Below are 17,268 nucleotides of genomic sequence, written 5' to 3' on the forward strand. Positions count from 1 at the left end.
ATTTTTTCCCTAAGAGTTTGAGCACTGGACGTACAGCAAGTCTGCTGAAGAACTTTGCTCACTCCTTTGCTGCTCCATCCCCAGAGAGCACATGCTGTATAAATATTATTTTGCTCCAAGCCTCTCTCCTGCAGTGAATCAACCAGATCTCTCAAAAATATCTTGATGTGGTTTCTGAATTTTATTTATTGGAGCAGTACTCGAGTCACCACCAGACACTCGCTATGACTCTACAACCTGAGGTAAATAAATGAGACATAGCACTATTAATGCTCTAATTACACATGCAACTAGCCATTCACTCTGCAAAGGTCAGCTGTCTTTGCTCATAAATGTTACTGGAGATACAGGGAACGTAACTGAAATGGCAAAGCTAGGGGCCAGGATACATTTCAAAGGTATCCCCTTGCACACGTGAGGTTGGCATAAAGTGGAGCACAAAAATGAGCCAAAATGCCCACAAAGAAAAGTGACTTTCCTGATAATCTATGCTATGTATTTTGCTAGAACCATATTACTTTGTATTTTAATACTGTGCTTGTTCTGTGTGGATGGAAAAGTATTCCTACTGGCATTGTAGGATTCCAGCTATTCCCAGTTGTGACAGGCTACAAAACAGCTGCACGTGGCTTCTGCTGTATTCAAAACACTGCAAATGGATTTTAGAAGAAAAATAAATCACCAACAGCTACTAACCAGACAGGAACATCCTCAAACACTTGTTTATACAAGAAGGCCTAGAAATCAGCTCCTCTTTCTACCTTTTCCTCATAACAATTTCTACACAAAATGCTGTTTAGCCAGCACTGACTACTGCATTCAGCACCTGCAGTCCATATTCAGCAGCTGGGGACACCTGCTGTAAAGCCCTTTCCAAAACCCAGACACGCTAATCTGTGATTAAAATAAAATAATCTATAGCTTTGCCACTAGTTTCACTCTTCCTAAATTTCAAAATTGAGGAAAAGGAAATCTAAAATCCCAGCTGAAAATTATGACATTTCTTACCTTAAAATTTCACTCAAGTGTCTGATATGAGGTTTGCCTTTGAAAAGGGAAATAAGAGAAGAAGAAAAAAAAAACCCAACAAAACAAACAAAACCCCCAAATGTCTTGGTTTGGAAAGACAGGTGTCTGTTCTCATCCAAGGCCACACCATTTGGCAGAGAAATTCAGAATGAAGATATTGTCCTGTCATACCACTGCCCACACACCTCAACTCCCTTCCACATGAATTTCAGGTTGCCATCCATGCATGCAAAGCTTGGCAATGTGCCACCCCAGGCCAGCTCTTCCTCAGACAGAGCTGGCTCTTCCTCGACATCTCCTCCTTCTGCACCCACATTTGGGCACTCTGTCGCATGACCAAGCAGGGTCTCTCTCCTGCTGCATAGTCTGTCTCAAGTATTCATAAATCATCCAAAGAACCCAGAAATAATCAAAAAATTCCCAAATCTTCCCTCTCCCATTCCATGGGGCTCATCTTCTTTGTTTAAGCACTACCTTAAGGGGAGACTTGCTAAATCCCTGACATCAGTGGCACTGACAGCAACTCCACCTCACATCTCTCATAGCACAGATACTGAGATTTGACCCAGTTCTTGGGAATCTGACTGGAGTGACTCTGGCCAGTGCAGCATCAAACACTCAATCCAAAAGCTGTCACCTGTGGCAAATATTATCATCTGCAATAACAAAACAAAGCCCCAAAGCCTTCAGCAAGGACATCTGTAAGATTTCTTTGGCGCTTCGAATCACTGCTATAAGTTTTCACACTCGTGTCTGTGCAAGCTCTGCCGCTGGCATTTTCAAGCAAAGATCTGTATCTGTTTGTAAGGCACAACTCAGTCCACAGCTCTGTGGATGGAAGCTTAATGGTCCTCCAGGCATAAAGATCCCTGGAACTGCTTATTGTGTACTGCCACGACATGCCAGAGAATAGTGCAACTGTGAACAGAAACAAAACTCTGCGGCATTCAGCAGAGCTACAAATGCAAAGGAAGCCATTAGGAGAAAAGTAGATTGTTCTCCCAAGACTTCTTGTCCTTATTTTGTCTGAAAATATGTTTTAAAGCTAAGTAAACCAGTACCCAGGAAAGGCAAGGAAAGAAAAGAAAAATACTCCAGGGGGAGGGGGAATTCAACAGATGGAAACAACACAGGCAAGTGACACTGCAGCAGAACTGTTATTTATGTTACAATTCTCATTGATGGCTTTTGCCGGGTGCACTGGCTCAGCCACCGCTGGTTACAGCTCTGCTTTGCCACAATGGCAGCAGAACCCAGCACGACTTTCCTTTCAAGCCCCACAGCACACTCCTGTGCAGCTAATGCCTTACAGAACTCATTGCTTGATTAAGAGCTCTTTAATATCCACAGCGCTGGAAAACACTTCGTAGAACACAGCTGGGATCTTCCAGTCTATACACAGCCATACATTCCTTCCCCATTCCTTAAGAAACCTTAAACACCCTGCCAGCCACCGTTAATCAATATCCCCTCACCAGGTTGATGCTCCATCCTTCTAACCCACAGCCTCCTGACCACAGCTCCCTTCCCCATCCAGACCTGGCATCTGCCCAGCCCATCCAGGCTCCCACCCTGCCTGTCCGAGCAGCCGAGCCCTGCAGTGTCTCCTGCAGCAGCTGAGAGCTCCTGTTCCTGGCGAGCCACAGCTCCCAGATACTCCAGGCAAGCAGACTTTACATCCCCAGTGATGCTGAGGGATGGGAACATCATTCCATTTTGTTGCCCACTTTATTTCAGTTCTTAGCTACATTTCCTCACTCTGAAGATTTTCCCTATACCAGGATATGCCATGGAGTGAGAGGTGTGAGCAGAGGGCTCCTTCCCCAACATCCATGTTCCATTTCTTTGACAGAGGTTAGAGAGGAATGGGTCATGTTCCCTGCAACCAGCTGACAGGAAGCAGTCAGACACCACAAAGGTAGAACAGAGCAGCTTAAATGGATGGGTGCTTTTTTTGCCAAAATTAAGAGCATTTCCTTCACATTCCTGAATAATGTCCTCTCTCTCCCTGCCTTGTGTTGGCTGTACATGGAAAAGGAAGAGGAGGAGGAGGAGGATCTCAGGAAATCTAATGTTTTGATGTCTCGTCTAAAGCAGCATCATGCTCAGAGGACTGCACAGGGGTCAGAAAAATGAGATGTAGCAAAAGCACTGATGAAAAACAAGAATCATTCCAGGAGTCAGATCCTTTTCCTCTTTCCAAGCTGAAGCATATCAGTTTCCCTTTCTTAAGGCACTGTCCTTCCCCTCCTCTCCCTGCAGCAGGAGCTGCCTGTGGTACACTGCAATGTTGGCTCACTTCCACAAGTCAGCGTGTCTGAGAGAGTCTGGGTTGAGGAAGGGGGAGGAGGAGTGACAACGCTGGGGCAACAGAAAAGGGACTCAGCAGCCACCTGCCTGCTTCCAACTAACATCAATACCCTGCAAACAGCTGCCTGTGGAAGTGCTCCTGACTCCTGAGGTGATGCTTTCGCAGAAGCAATGTGTGCTCATCCAGTCCTGTTCTCCTGGATGTGACCCACCAGGGAAACAGGAAAACATCCCTGCACTAAAGCCATGTTAACAGGGAAGCAGATTGTCCGAGCGTGCAGCTGCTGCTCCCTCCACAGAGCTGCTCCAACGCTTCACAGCAGGCAGGGGCAGGGGGAGAAGGCATAAGATGCTCTTCCCTCTGGTTGGGAAGACAGATCCCCTGGTGGAGACCGCAAGGGCAAGGGGAATTTGCAGATTTTGAACATCCTGCCACACCCCAGAAGATCTGGATGACACCTGCTTAATATGCAGGCTTTTGTCCAAGACCTGTCAGATGGTGGCAATTTCAACTTCCATGGGCTAATCCTTCTCCCATCACCAAAAATGCTTTATGTTTATTTATGTATGGCCATATAACACTTGCCCAAGGAGGGGCTGCTTTGAAAACCTTTAGAAATCATTTCTTGATCCATCTTCAGAATTTCATAACCACGGGAGGGGGTTATTTGTTTGCAAATTTAGACACATGTTTGCCTCCTGCCCCCATTAGTCTCTAATGGAAGTTCCAAGGGCTGCTCACAACCAGCAGGAGCCCAGCTCCGAAGAGCATCCCAGCATCCCTGCCACCACAGGCTTCTCCACCCCCAGTGCTCTGCTTTGGGTCAAGGAGGAGAATCCCTGAAGGTCTAGGGAAAGAACATCAAGACAGTGATACATTGTTCTCATCACACAACTGTGTAGGGTGAGCTCAACCAGATCATCAAAAGCGATCCCTTTCAAAACACTTCTTAATAATAAACTATGATATCAACTATTGCAGGATCTGGAGAAATTTTTCAAACCTTAAAGCATTAAAACTCAAAACTCCTGAAGTCTCAGTTTCTTCTTAGAAGTGACAATTCTAAACTAAGAGGCTGTGATATTTTGAACATGGGGGGGTGAATTCATAATTATCTATCGCTATCTGTACTCCCAACTGCAAGATTAGAACTATTTTAGTCAAAACTAGAAGTTTCCCCATGAAAATATCCAGCAGACTGGTAGAAAAGGATTCACAGGTCCTGGACAGAACCACCATGGAAAACCACCAAGAGGCCCTGGATTTCCAGATCAGATAACACACAGCCAAATTCCTATAAAGTCTGGCTGCAGAAATCTGCTTCCAGATCCTCGCTCTGCCTGAACTAGATGAGGGTCTTCCCTCAGTCACCACCTGAGTCCTTCCAGCTCTTAGAGAGAACTCTTTGCATGCCTACAGTGTGCAGTGTCTCCCAGTTTCCACACCTGAAACACAAGCTGGCAAAATAGAGATATAGCCCTGAATTCCTCAGAGCCCAGCTGAGGGGGAACCATTCTCTATTTTGGGAAGGGTATGGCTATTCTCACTTCTCGTGAGGAGTTTAAAAGTTCCTGGGTGTTTCTTAGTGTGGGGGATGCTGTTGTATTTGATAAAATTTTCATGCAATCATAACACCATTTCCTGCGCAGTTTAAAGGGAGGTATTTCCAAAACCAATTGTCACACAATAAAAGAAAAGGTGAGCCTTTGCAAGAAAACCTCCCCAGGGATACATGGATTCATTACAGGTTGGGGTGAGGGGGATTCAGAAGAGAGTCTGAAAAAGGAAGACACCCCTAAGGCAAGTTTCATGAGAGTGGCAGAAGCAGAGAGCTGCACCCAGGACTCTCAGGGGATGCCAGGCCAGAGCTACATTTACTTTCCAGATTATACACTGCCATAGCCAGAACCACTGGAAAAACCCTCCTGCTATTTCCCAAAGGACTGTTACAGAAATATCTGCTTCACTCATGTACCCCGGGGAGCCTTCTGTGGAAAGACCACAAGAACTTGGTACTCGGATTGTGAAAGTGAAGCCTCTTCCTAACTCTGTAACGTGCTAACCCAGGCAATTCTAGTAAGGGTGATTCAGCCTCTGAACCAGAAAGAAAAATTATCTTGCCTGTTGAGAAAGATGGAATAAGGTTTGGCTGCAGGAGCAGGATGGAGGTCTGGATGCTTCACTCAAATTACTAAATGCCTATTTTTCAGAACCCAAATTCTGGTTACCCCAGAAGAGCACCAAACCCACAAACCCCCCCCAAAAAAATCTTATAAAAAAAATCACATTTCATATTCAAATGAAGCAATTATTTAGAGGAACTAAAAAAGAAACACAAACCACTCCAAGAACATGAATCAAGTGAAGTGAGCCACAGAGCCTGCCATCCTCCTTTAGACATGTCTGGAAACCTGAAATTCTAACATTTACCACAACCCCACCTCCTGCTCTGCCTAAAAGAGGTCTGGCTACAACTTTTAAAGCTGCACAGTGCCCACGTCTTTGGAAGCTTGTAAATAAATTCTTCCCACCTTTGAGCTCTGTTCAGCTCTGCAGGCCTTGGCCTTGGATCCCTGGCTGTTTTGCAATGTGTGCAGTAACTTTGTTCTCCTGGATACAACCACACAGTTGTCTTACAAAGGTGGTTGTCTTGCAAAAGGTACAAAGCCAAACAGATATCTGGCAGAAGAAAAAGATAGAAAGATATTTAAATCCCAGTGCTCTCTGGCACTTGAAAGGTGAAATTTAAAGGTTACATTCTGCAAAGATACCGTCAAATGTAAAGATTACAGATTTATAAATAGCCTATAGTGTTGTACATTATTGCAATATTTCTCAGTCCAGATTTCATCTATGCCTCATATGATAACATTATCTATGCAAATCTTCCAAAACACATTTGTTCTTGCCTGTCCTAAAACCCAGGGCACACAGTCAATAGCCACATTCCTCACCCTATCTTTCCCATCTCCGTGCTCTTTGCCTGTTAATACTGTTGCCATAGAGTTTCTTCTTATCAAAAATCTTGTGTTCAGTGGCCATTTATTATTTATTGTACCTTGAGCTCACACATCTTGTTTCCAAGTCTTTATTATCTGGGTAAAGTTAGTATAGAACTCACAGTGGTAGCTACCAATTCAACACATGGAAGAGAGCAGGCATCACATCCACAATCCCACATCCTCCCTCTCCCTGTTTCCAGCCCTGGAGCCTCCCTTCTCCCCTGCAATACCCTCAAAAGGATCCTTTTCCTTGCTCAGAGGACACAGGGCTGCTGGTTCCAAAACTCCAGAAACGTTTAAATTTTTCAGATACGCTGATATTCTTTTACACAGTTGAGCTGTTAATGCCAGGCCAATAAAAATTGGAAGGGAAAACCCAGCCTGTACAGTTTATTTTCCCACCAGGGCCATTTGCAGTGTGTCTTGCACGGCACACACAGAAGCACCTGTTAAAGAAACTTTGGCAACTCGAACCTCTGAAGCTCTGATCCAGTTTAGGCAAATGAGGTAACTTTTGTAAAGAAAAATGAAGAAGTAAAAACGAAATCATCTTCTTTGCATGCTCCTGACTAAAAAATAAATCAATTAGCAATAACGTAGACAAGGCTCAGGTTACAGGTTTCACTGCAAAGGCTTAGGAGAAAACAAAGGAAGAAGAGAGAGGCTTTATTGGAAGGGACTGATGGCAGCATCAGCAATAACCTGGGCACCACTGAACCCTGAGCAGTTCCTTCAAGGCTGCTGTGTGACACTCTCTCCATGTGGCACTGAGTCCACGTTTCCTGCAGTTCCAGGCCCTGGAATTGCCTGGAAGATTTCACCATGGATTGTTCTGACAGGATAATGTATTTACATACAGGCTAAGGCTTGGTCAAGAGCTTAAGTCTTCACCATTAAGAGACTGGAGTCAGGAATCTCAGATCCTTTTGTGGGTCACAGACTTCTTTTGGGACAAAACCTGTGTCTGGATGCCACTTTCTCATGTTTTACTGCAATGGGGTACTTTGGCATAAATTATTCAGCAATCTTCAACAGCGATGACAGAAACTGCAATAAATCCTAATAATACAAATTCTGTGCACATGGCAGAATTGAGCAATTCCATCAGTTCTGCTGTTTCTCTAAATTGTTTTCTCAGAACCATTTAATACCCTTTCAGTAAATGCATAATAAATAAAATGTTGTAGAAAAAAAAGAGAAGCATTTGTCTATCTTCTACTTGTGAAGAAACAGCCTTTGTGATAATTACCAAAAGCAAAATATGATTTTATACCTGCAACCTGAGCCTTGTCTACATTATTGCTAATTAATTTATTTTTTAGTCAGGAACATGCAAAGAAAATGATTTAGTTTTTACTTCTTCATTTTTCTTTACAAAAGTTACCTCATTTGCCTAAACTGGATCAGAGCTTCAGAGGTTTGAGTTGCCAAAGTTTCTTTAACAGGTGCTTCTGTGTGTGCAGTGCAAGACACACTGCAAATGGCCCTGGTGGGAAAATAAACTGTATAGGTTGGGTTTTCCTTTCCAGTTTTTATTGGCCTGGCATTAACAGCTCAACTGTGTAAAAGAATGTCAGTGTATCTGAAAATGTGTATCTAAAATGGCCTCTCTAACATCAATGAACTTCAGGATTAAGGTGCTTGAGTATCCTGAATATTGCCCTCTTTTGTGTGTATTAAACACAATATTATGACTCACTGTTCCTCCCCCTTTACCTTCATCCTTACACCGGAGCACAGCCTGAAGCCAGCAGGATGCAGGCTGGGATGCAGAGGGACAGGAACTGCCACTGCAGCCCCTCCCCTCTCCTCTGCATCCCACACAGACACTGGTAGAAGACAGAAGTGTCTTGTGGTTTAGCCACAGCTGGATGCTGCTCTGAGAAACCCGGATTCTCCTCCTGCTCTCCCTGGTGTCTCCTGCAGTGCTCAGGAAGTCAGCAGAGCACACAGGTACTTTCTAATTGCCTGTTCCTGGTTTTCCAGGGCCGGGACTGCAGCTTTGCAGAGTCCTGGGCACTCCCCGTGGGACACAGCTTGGCTCTGAAAGCTCGACTGAGCTCAAGTGCAATCTGTCCCTGTGGGGGAACCAAAACCGAGGCACCCTCACCTGAGATATTTCATACCAGCTCACAGAATTCAGTGGAATTTTACAAGTTTAACCTGCTCGCCTGCTCCACATACACAAAGCAGAGACAGTGCAAACTTACCTTAAAGCCACGTTGCAAAAATAACAGTGATCCAGGCATTAGAGTGAAAACTGCTCAAAGCACAGCCACGAGGAAATGAACAAAACAAACCCAAAGCCTGTTTTCAGAGCAGATCTAAGCTAACCTGAAATAAAGAAATCCATATACTGAACAATGACAATGACACCAGCTATTGAAATCAATCATTTACCACTCAAATATTTTTTGTCTGTGCACTGAAAAATCCTTAAGTGGGATAGAAAATACAGGGTGCAAGATAGTCAGGAGTATAAACACAGCGGAGATCCTGACATCTCCTACATCTGAATGCTCAGTTTACCAACACAAAGCTGCTGTTTATGAGAGAGCTTTGTGTATGTGAGAGCAGACTGATCATTACAGATCTGGAACTTGGCTGAACTTGGGGTGATTTTAAGGGTGATAGCAGGACATGCCTGGAACAAAATTCATCCCTCAATAAACCTCAAATCCAAGTAACAGGCAAATCACTGGACACTAAATTTGTATTTTATGTAATCAAAACAACTTTTTCCTCTAGTCTTACTGCTGGAAAAGGTTGAAAATTTTCAGCCCAAACAACTCCTGCAAAACTATTTCAGTTCAGCATGGGAAAAACCATCCTTCAAATTTGTCGGAACACTAAGATGTGTGTGAGGCCATGCAGACAAAGACAACCCCACCAGGAAGCAAAGTCTTGTCCAGCCCAGTTCTGCCTCTTTCCAGGGGCACAGTGGAGTTCCCTGGAAGAGCACTCATAGCACTGACTTCACAATAGCATCATTTTCCCTGACATCTATTTTTTTTTTTACATGAGATTTATCACATTAGTCACAGATATGATGTCTTCACCAAATAAACCACTCTCTCAACTTGCAGATATTTTGCCTGAGCAAGGACAATGACTTTGGTGGTTATTTTTGTTTCTTCCCACAATGAACTCTGATACTGCCCTACAGGCTAATTACATCAGGAAGTGATCAGCATTCTGAGATGCCTTTTCACGATGCTGCCTTCAAACCACATCTGTTCAGCTTTCATTGCTGCTCCTCCTTCAAACGCCCCTTATCCAGAAGGATCTGCTTTGGAACAATTCAATGGCTGATGTTCCCTTGATAGGCAGTGTCACTTGATGCTGAGAGTTGCAGGCTGCAAAGGCAGTTCCAGCCACACATTAAGTGCTTCCAGCACTATTGTAGTGAATCAGATCAACCCTGATGCACCAAAAGTAACTGAGGGTCTCCACAGAAAGTTCTTTAACTTCTTTAATGCTGCTGTGCTGTCATTAATTAATCCTCAGAAGGGATAAACTCAAGGATCTGCATGTATTAGGCTCAATATTTTACTTCTGCCTGTTTCACACATCTTCTGGAGAAGTACTTGTCTTCCAATTTGTTTTGATTTCATAACATCATATTGATGACTTTACTGTTATTAATCTGTACTCATACTTCTGCTTGAAAATAATTTACAAAAGCAGAGGAATCGATGACTTAATACAACCCTCAGCATCTTTTACTGCAACTTCTTCATTTGCTTTGCTCAAATACAGCCTAATTTTTCTGGCATAGTAAAAAATCAAAGACTTGAATAAAAGACTTGCTACCTTTATTAATGCCTGATTGATCCAATAATCAAAACTAGGAATTATCTTCATTTCAGCATTATATGACACAAAGTTATGATACTTCACTGCCCTTAAAAAAATGTAATTTTCTACCACTCTGATTTTAACTGAAATCATAAAATCAATAATTCTTAGACTCATTTATCTGATTGCTCTCCTCTTTCAGTAAGGGTCATTACCTCCACGTCTTTCAGCCCCACTATACTTATTAGTTGATTTTATTTTCCTCAGTTCTGCTGGGCTATACCAGATCATTAGTGTACCTTACTTTTTTTTTTGTTTTACAAAGTCTATGGGTAACTAATGTGCTGCCTCTTTTTCTCCCATTTCAAGCTATCAATAAAATAGGTGAAATCAGAGGATACTTATTTCACACTTCCTGACTTGTGGGGCAATAAATAATACATCATATTTTAAGAAGAGAATTTTAAATCAATGTAATCAAACTAAAGAAGCCTGAGACTGTTTGGCCAGTTCTATGGCTTTTATAATAACTTATGTCTCTTGCTCCAGCAGAGACCCCAGCTCAATGCAGTGTGAGGGAAGGGGAAGCAGGCTGATGCACAAGTGCACAGAAGCAGCTCTGGGAGCAGCCAGGCCTCCTGAGAGCCATGCAGTGTGACAGAAAAAGTTCGAGTGGAAATTCTGGTTTTATTTTTAAAGCGATTTTACTTTTTCTCTTTGGTGCCTTAATAAAAAGAAGTTACATATTGAAAACACCACATTTAGTAGTTTGGAAAAAATTAGCGGCTAATTTAATCATACTTCAGAACCACAATTTCTATTTATTGACGGCTAAATGAATTTAAGATCAGGTTTCCAATGAGCTGCAGACAAATCCTCGCTGCCTTCCCTAAACGAAGGTTACAGACTGGAGTCTGACACCTGTATTCCATGTTGGGTTACAGCCCTCGAAGGATCAGAGTATCCTGCGTGGGAAGGGACCCACAGGGATCGTCCACTCCAGCCCCTGGCCCTGCACAGACACCCCAACAACCCCACCTGCCCCTGAGGCTGTTATCCAAACACTCCTGGAGCTCTGGCAGCCTTGGGCCCATTCCCTGGGGAGCCTGCTCAGTGCCCCACCATTCCTGAGGGAAGAATCTTTCTGATACCCAACCTAAACCTCCCCTGACTTCATGTCACTCCTTGGAGTCCTCTCACTGCTCACGAGTGTGACGAGATCAGTACCTGCCCCTCATAAAGGATGTTGAAGACCCCAGTGAGGTCTCCCCTCAGTCTTCTCCAGGCTGAACAGAACAAGTGCCCTCAGCTGCTCCTCATAAGGAGAACTCACACTGAGACTGAGCTGGGCCCATCCTCAGCATGTGTGGAGTCCTCATCCAGACCACCCAGGTAACTCAGCCGCTCCCAGCCTGGCACCCGGGTCACCTCTGCAGAGGAGCCTTTGGGAGGTGGCACTGGAGACGCCCCTGAGGGGAGAGGATGTGCACTGGGGGACAAATAGACACATTCCAGAATATTCCTTGTGCTGGTGCAGTCAAGCCTGTCCTTTGCACGGAGCCCTTGTGGGGCAGTGACTGTGCTCTTCCCCCAGCACAGCTCTGTGGAGCACAGAGCAGCAGAACTCACAGCGCAGCCTGCAGGGGAACAGCACAGGGAACACTCCCCGCTGCTTCCCCAGACTCTAACACTGCATGGAAAAGCAAGAACTGCAAAAGTAAACAACTGTAAAAAGTACTACAAACAGCAGAAATACTAAACGTGCCTCACAGCTCCTGCAAGTTTTCGTTGTGAACACCTGAACAAAATAACAAGGAAAACTTCGGCATATTCTGCTGAATAAAAGCCTCATATATTCAAATTTTTCTACTCATATTTTGGCAAATTTTAAGATGTAAAATACAATCCTGTGTGGATAGACGGGAAGATGTAAATGTTGAAGTTAGAACACAGATCTCATGGGGACAGTGTTAAATGAAGGAACCTCAGGTTCCTGGAGGGTCAGAGGCACAGAGGCAGCACGGTTACATGGAACAGCAGCACCGTCTGCTCTGGGACTCCTCTTCCCACATCCTCGATTTACAGAGTGCACAGAAGCCTGAGCATTCCCCCAAATGCTTACTGACTTCTGCTTCCACAGCCAGTGAGCAAACAGAGCTTCAAAACCCAACTCCCAATTCCAGCCAAACTCCAACAGGCTTTTCAGGAAAAACACAGAAAGGCATCTAACATTTTTGGTTTAGTTACTCATCCCACAAGTTTGGGTTTGTTGTATATTTGCAGTTACTAACAAGCCTCTAGTGGGCTAGAGTTCCCAGTAATTAATGATTATTTGTTCCCTTTTCTCTAAATAATACAAATTTTGGCTCTCATCTTCTTACACAAAGATATATACAAACATGAAAAAAAAGGCAAACCAATGTATTTCATTTTGAGCTAACAAGGTCCATGATTTCATTAAAAAGAAACACACAAATAATATACCAGAGCTTATATTTCTACATAACTAGTAAAAATAAAATAAAATTAGGGGGAAAAGCCTCACTAAATGGGGAATATATCAACTGTAAAGAAAATGTAGAGATAATACATTTCTATCTTACCTCAGAAAAAGTTCAAGTGGAAATTCTGGTTTTATTTTTAAAGCAATTTTACTTTTTCTCTTTGGTGCCTTATTAAAAAAAGTTACATATTGAAAACATCACATTTAGTAGTTTGGAAAAAATTAGCAGCTAATTTAATCATACTTCAGAACCACAATTTCTATTTATTGACAGCTAAATCAATTTAAGAAAAAGGGAAAAAAGGTAAAGAGTGATGTCTCACAGATTACTTTCCCCTCATATAATTTTTAATAAAAAATTTGAAGTTTTGGAGTGGAAGCAAAAGTTGACATTTACTGACATTCAGTAGTTAAAATGTAATCCTTCCAGAGAATTAATAGCAGAAAAAGGTGGGGGTGGAAGAGAAGGGAATCAACTTCTGCTCTGATTACACAGAAGAAAAAAAGTTAAAAAGCGTGGAATAAACTGAATGAAAGCACAAACCCATGAGTATTTGCAGATGAAGAGTTCCCAGGAATACTGATTTGGGGCTCCCTAGAAATACTCCCTACAAAACAAGCAGCCAGCCCTGGACCCTTACTGGCCATCAGTCCCACCACAGTGGAGGGATCACTGCTGCTGATGTCTCAGCAGGAATCAGTGACCAGCACACACTGACAGCTCACAACTGCACAGGATTCTGTTTGTGTGGTGAGGAAAGTGCCTTATAAATGCCATTAACCCATTTCCTAAAAGTAAACAGAAAATTGGAACACACCCACGAGTTTTGAAGCAGGGACATCAGTCAAGATTTCTGTGTTATCATGCAACAAAACATGCACAGGAATCTCAAGATTGCTACAGAAGGTATTTCAATGAACAACCTCCAGATTTAGATTAAATGTGGTATGAAGGTGTAAATTATCTTATTAAAGTTAATTTATTTTTTAAATAAAGTTTAAGTATCATTTGAAGGCTGGAACTTCAATGCAGCCTAATTTGTCAGTAGGGTCATTGCATCAGCAAAGTTCCTCCTATGAATGGTTTCAAGTTCAAAAGTTGAAACTGAGGGAGTTCTATCCTGGTGACCTCTTTTGTGAAAAAAACCCAAACCTGGTAGACTTGGGAGCTTTAAAGGATACTGGTCTTCAGAGAAGGTGAGGAGCCCTTGGTAATAAAAAGCAACATAAACCAGAACCTTAGTTTATATTAATATTATAGTAACAGTGCTAATCTCAGCCAAAGAGCATTTAATGCTCTTGTGCACATGAAGGGGGAATGACAAGCAGTAGTCTCCTGGTAATCCCCTACACAGCAGGAATCCAAGGGATGGTGGAACACATTAATGCTATTAATTTTTAATATAAAACAGAGCAATGCTCCTTGGTGATGAAGGTGGTGTGGTGTGCACACGAGAAGTTGGTGGCCAGTGGTGATATTACAACACCTCCCCCTGCAAAGCCAACCCTATTTTAACTTGCAAAAATGCAGGTGGAAGATCAAGTTTAAAAGACAGAATTTTCCCTTTTGGTCTGCCAGTCACAGCATCCTCAAGAAGCAGAAATAAATGCCTGGAACTTGCATGAGTGAGTAAGAAAGCAGCTGTTGAGCACACAATACAGTCACAGCACACTGAGGGGCCTCAGGTGTTCGAGTTGGGTTTACATAAACAAATCCAGAGAACACCAATCTCCTCATGAGCTTTGATGGTTGGGGTAGATGGGAAAGGAGACATGGGAGAAGCTCCTCACTGAGCAGGATCGTGGATGCTTTCCCACACTGCCCTCAGAGGTTTCTGTCACACAGCCCAGGCTCCAAGCTTGAGCTGTGAAACCTGCTCCCTTCTTGTAGAGTGGAGGAAAATCCTGCTTTGGTTTTACACCCAAGCAGTCCTACACAGTTATTATCTCGTATTGACAAAAATAAGACTGCCACAAACAGCAAGAACCATTTAACAATCAATTACTATTCCTGTGTTGATGTTTTACTGAACCAACACTTGTGAGAACTTTTGCCTTATTTTCCCTGGGAGACTTGGCTTTTGTGCACACAACACAACATTCACCCTCCCTCCCACCTCCACACCTGGTGGAGGAAGACTCAGAACTAATTGCTCTTGTATAAGGTGTTTTATCAGTAATGTGTGCTGCTGTTTTCTGCTCCTCCCGAGTGCAGGTTTTGAGTGTCCTGTCCCATTTTTCAGCAGTGACAGATGCAGAGGCCCAGCCCAAGCTGAGGCAGTCACACCTGTCACCACAGAGACACCTGGCAAGCAGGGTTCCTGAAATCCAGCTGGAAAGGAAAGTCACTCTCACACTCCCTCCACCGTCAAGAGGCCTTCAACAACAGCATCTCAGCACCAGGAAAAAGTTATCAGAGGGCTGACACACTGGAGAAAAATTCTACTTGGTAGCAATCCACCAGAACTGGGACTGTTTCTAGATTAATTGACTTTCCCCATACACCACTCTTACTCTGGCAGTCTGCTTCCCTGCACTCTGGTGCCAGCAGCCTTAGGAGATGCTACTTTGAAGGTTTTCAAACATTAAAAAAAAATCAACTTTAAACCCTCCCAATTAAACATGATAAGTGTGGAAAACCACCTTGTTCCAGTATGACACAGGACAGCTATGCAGATATCTTGCCCTTTGTAATCACAACTTAGGTACCATGAACTCTCTGCAAAGCCAGATACTTGTCAAGAAAGTGAAATGAAGAGTAAGAATACAACCAGCTACCAAAATAGTTTGCAATTCTATTCCAAGTTCCACATACAAAGCTTAGTCTTTAAAAGTCAATAGCAGACATGCAAAAATTGAATTAAAACCTGCATTGGGGTGCAGGATTTCATCATATATTTAAGCGAGTTTAAAGTATTAACTACCCATGTCTCTAAAGTTTCAGCTTCTGGTTTTATCTGACTTTAGCAGTTGGTTTTTACCCTAATTCATATTAAAGGTAAAAGTAAGGAGTAGAATGTACCTGAAAAGAAGTTTCAGTAACATTGCACTGTTTGCATTTCCACAGGCCAAGTCTCAAAGCATCTTCCTGCCCTGCCCTTCAGAAGAGGGGGAAAAAGGATCCAAATGTGAATAGCTGTTGCAAAAAACCCTATTTCACCTTATGTTTACACCCATGTTTAGACAAGTGCAAGTTGCCCAGGAAGACACGCCCTTATATGAAACTATTGTGCAAGGGATGGACATCACCCAGAGGCACAGCCAGCAGCAGAGCTGAGGCCACAGCTCCATTTCCCTCTCCTCAGGCAGGAGGATGTTGTAGCCCTGCTGCAGCAGTACACTTAACACAAGAGAAACAATAACACGCCTTCTGAAGCTCTAAGTTTCATTATTTATCCTGACAGTTTTGTATTTATCAGTTGTAACAACAGGATCTGGAAGATCACAGCCCAATTTGTACAGTATATTAAAACCACAGGGGGTTTCTTCACATTTGAAATGCTCACAGAAGCTCCATTTTCTTTCAAGATCTTCACAGCATCACAGCCTCTCAGCTCCTGGGGCAATGAATTTCACAGGTTAACCGTGGTTTAGAAAATCCTTTTAAATAATGCAATGTTCCAAGGTCAATAGCATCGAGGCTCAGTTCCCACCCTAAGGAAATGGGTGCCTCGCAAAACCCAGCCAAGCAGGTTTAATTGGAGCAGGTTTCACATTACTGGGCAAGGTGGAAGGACTGACAAGTTTTCCCCTTCTCATTCACAGGCAGACATTGAACATGGGTCAGAAAGAACCATGCTCTGCTCCCCTTTATCACAAACCTACTGCTACAAGGTTTGTATGTATGCAAAAGCCCCATTTTGTCCACAGAAAAACTCTTTAAAAAGCAGAGGACACAGCAGCGCCCTCAGAACAGAGAGAGGGCTTTGAAAGAACAGGAAGCTTCAAAGCATCAAGGAACCACCAAGCCCCATCTACCTCCCAAGTGTCAAATTCTGACTGTAAATTGATTGGAAAGGGAAGAGTAGAACAAAATGAAAGGCTTTTACTCTTCATGAAGACAATGGGGACGTTGTGCTGTAGCGTGGCTGCAGCAAGGCCAGTACGTGGCACAGCAGCTGAGCCAGAAAACGCAGCCCCCTCCCCTCCCTACCTTGGAGCTCTGACATCTTTGGTGCTAACAACTCGTTGCTGTGGAAACCAGACTGCTCCTGACAAAGCCACATTGACTAAAAGCAACATGTGGGGAAATGGAAGGCCCTGAGAGAAATTAATCCTTTACGTGAAAATAAATACGATTTTGGTTAAAAATTAAGCATGCAAAGGGGAGTATTTCTCAGTGTTAGAACAATGGGCAAGGAGAACACTGGCAAAGGCCAGGCCTTGTGGCACTGCAAAGGGATTTTAAGGACATTTCATCCCTGAAATATATGGTAGATTCAGGGCTAGGGAGTACACAGGAGTCCAACACAGAACACAGGTGTGTGAGGCAGCTCCTCCCCATCCAGTTTTTAACTGCTCTCCTTTGAAAAGAAAATTACACCCAACCCCACCCCACGGTACAACAGGAGCCAAGGCTGGCACAAATCAGCACCCAAAGGCTTTCGCAAGGCCCACACTGACTC

The 17,268-nt window shown here is 43.4% G+C and overlaps 2 protein-coding genes across 5 annotated transcripts in view; one reads left to right on the plus strand and one right to left on the minus strand.

The window, feature by feature from the left end:
* Positions 1–2,561, plus strand: part of DCAF1 (DDB1 and CUL4 associated factor 1) — a 321,374-nt gene extending 318,813 nt beyond the window's left edge. Inside the window, exon 25 of the mRNA XM_063411931.1 lies at positions 2,549–2,561. The gene's annotated coding sequence lies outside the window, so the exon portion shown is untranslated. The remainder of the gene's footprint in view (positions 1–2,548) is intronic.
* The window catches only part of MAPKAPK3 (MAPK activated protein kinase 3), a 45,482-nt gene that overhangs the window by 19,528 nt on the left and 8,686 nt on the right, over positions 1–17,268 (minus strand). The gene's annotated exons all lie outside the window — the stretch shown is intronic.

The sequence above is a fragment of the Prinia subflava genome, chromosome 14 (genome assembly GCF_021018805.1).
Source record: "Prinia subflava isolate CZ2003 ecotype Zambia chromosome 14, Cam_Psub_1.2, whole genome shotgun sequence".
Taxonomy (NCBI): domain Eukaryota; kingdom Metazoa; phylum Chordata; class Aves; order Passeriformes; family Cisticolidae; genus Prinia; species Prinia subflava.